This window comes from Palaemon carinicauda, chromosome 22 (genome assembly GCF_036898095.1).
Source record: "Palaemon carinicauda isolate YSFRI2023 chromosome 22, ASM3689809v2, whole genome shotgun sequence".
Taxonomy (NCBI): Eukaryota; Metazoa; Arthropoda; class Malacostraca; order Decapoda; family Palaemonidae; genus Palaemon; species Palaemon carinicauda.
Window position 1 is genome coordinate 73,319,648 of NC_090746.1, and position 2,500 is coordinate 73,322,147.

Sequence of the window (2,500 nt, forward strand, 5' to 3'; positions counted from 1 at the left end):
GTGTTATCAAATTCCATATAAATTTCAAGTGTTCCCTAAAGAATAAATCAATTTCACATGTCCAATGATGTGTAACTAGACAATGAGTAGGCCTACCTGTTTGTTGGGAAAAATATCATGCCAAAACTATTCTTGTTCTGTAACTTCCTATGAATGAAGATCAGCGCTTGAAACTACTGCTGGTGATAATGAATTGATAAATAAATCAACAATAATAATTCTGTATATTTTTTCTGCAGAGTAAAATTTGTCTAAAAAACAAATAAAAGTACAAAAGGAAATCAGAAAAATAGAGATTTAGGGTTCTTATATTTATCCATTTGATTCAGCACTGATGTTATACTAGTTATAGACTACGCTATCACGGGCTCTTGCTCATAAGTGTGGCCAGCACCCGAAGTAAAAAAAAAAAAAATGACAACGTTCTGGTATGGAAATATGATTCCAGGTCATGAGGGTCATTAGATTATATTTACTGTAGTAAGACACTGATTACTTAAAGTATGAAATAACAGAGAATGCAATCTTAGAAATACAGGGAGGTTTTAGAAGAGGTAGGGGTTGTATGAATCAGATTTTTACAGTTAGGCAGATATGCAAGAAATATTTAGCAAAAGGTAAGGAGGTGTATGTTGCGTTTATGGATCTGGAGAAAGCGTATGATAGAGTTGATAGGGAAGCAATGTGGAATGTGATGAGGTTATATGGAGTTGGTGGAAGGTTGTTGCAAGCAGTGAAAAGTTTCTACAAAGGTAGTAAAGCATGTGTTAGGATAGGAAATGAAGTGAGTGATTGGTTTCCGGTGAGAGTGGGGCTGAGACAGGGATGTGTGATGTCGCCGTGGTTGTTTAACTTGTATGTTGATGGAGTGGTGAGAGAGGTGAATGCTCGAGTGCTTGGACGAGGATTAAAACTGGTAGATGAGAATGACCATGAATGGGAGGTAAATCAATTTTTGTTTGCGGATGATACTGTACAGGTTGCAGACACAGAAGAGAAGCTTGGACGATTAGTGACAGAATTTGGAAGAGTGTGTGAGAGAAGGAAGTTGAGAGTTAATGTGGGTAAGAGTAAGGTTATGAGATGTACGAGAAGGGAAGGTGGTGCAAGGTTGAATGTCATGTTGAATGGAGAGTTACTTGAGGAGGTGGATCAGTTTAAGTACTTGGGGTCTGTTGTTGCAGCAAATGGTGGAGTGGAAGCAGATGTACATCAGAGAGTGAATGAAGGTTGCAAAGTGTTTTTGGGCAGTTAAGGGAGTCGTAAAATATAGAGGTTTGGGCATGAATGTAAAGAGAGTTCTATATGAGAAAGTGATTGTACCAACTGTGATGTATGGATCGGAGTTGTGGGGAATGAAATTGATGGAGAGACAGAAATTGAATGTGTTTGAGATGAAGTGTCTAAGGAGTATGGCTGGTGTATCTCGAGTAGATAGGGTTAGGAACGAAGTGGTGAGGGTGAGAACGGGTGTAAGAAATGAGTTAGCAGCTAGAGTGGATATGAATGTGTTGAGGTGGTTTGGCCATGTTGAGAGAATGGACAATGGCTGTCTGCTAAAGAAGGTGATGAATGCAAGAGTTGATGGGAGAAGTACGAGAGGAAGGCCAAGGTTTGGGTGGATGGATGGAGTGAAGGAAGCTCTGGGTGATAGGAGGATAGATGTGAGCGAGGCAAGAGAGCGTGCTAGAAATAGGAATGAATGGCGAGTGATTGTGACGCAGTTCCGGTAGGCCCTGCTGCTGCCTCCAATGCCTTAGATGACCGCGGGAGGTAGCAGCAGTAGGGGATTCAGCATTATGAAGCTTCATCTGTGGTGGATAATGTGGGAGGGTGGGCTGTGACACCCTAGCCGTACCAGCTGAACTCGGTTGAGTCCCTTGTTAGGCTGGGAGGAACGTAGAGAGAGTAGAGGTCCCCTTTTTGTTTTTGTTTCTTTGTTGATGTCGGCTACCCCCCCCCCCCAAAATTGGGGAAGTGCCTTGGTATATGTATGTATGTATGTGATGAAATAACGTTCTGCAAATAAAATGAATAAAAGAAAAACTTATATTAAATAGAGATATTTGACTAAATATTTCAAATGTTGCTCGTAACGTCATCAACTTTGATTGTTCCTATGTTTAGTGAAAAAAAAAATCTACTATCGATTTTTATCTAAGCAAAAACCAATTAATTATGTCAATGACCATGATCACTGCAACATTATTAGGATAACTTAGCTAATAAGCTGATATATTGCAATAGTGTTATGATCTATTGCAAATAATCATAATCTGCGATGGAAAAAATATATATTTCATAGTATTCAAACCGAATTGATAAGATCAATGGAAAATTAGAATATTTTCAATCATATAGATGATTATTGCTATTAGTGCAGTGTTTGCAACAATGGGAATTATAGGTATCAGAGATATCACACAAATGACAGGCACTACTACTGCTACTACTACTACTACCACTACTACTACTGCTACTACTATTACTACTACTACTA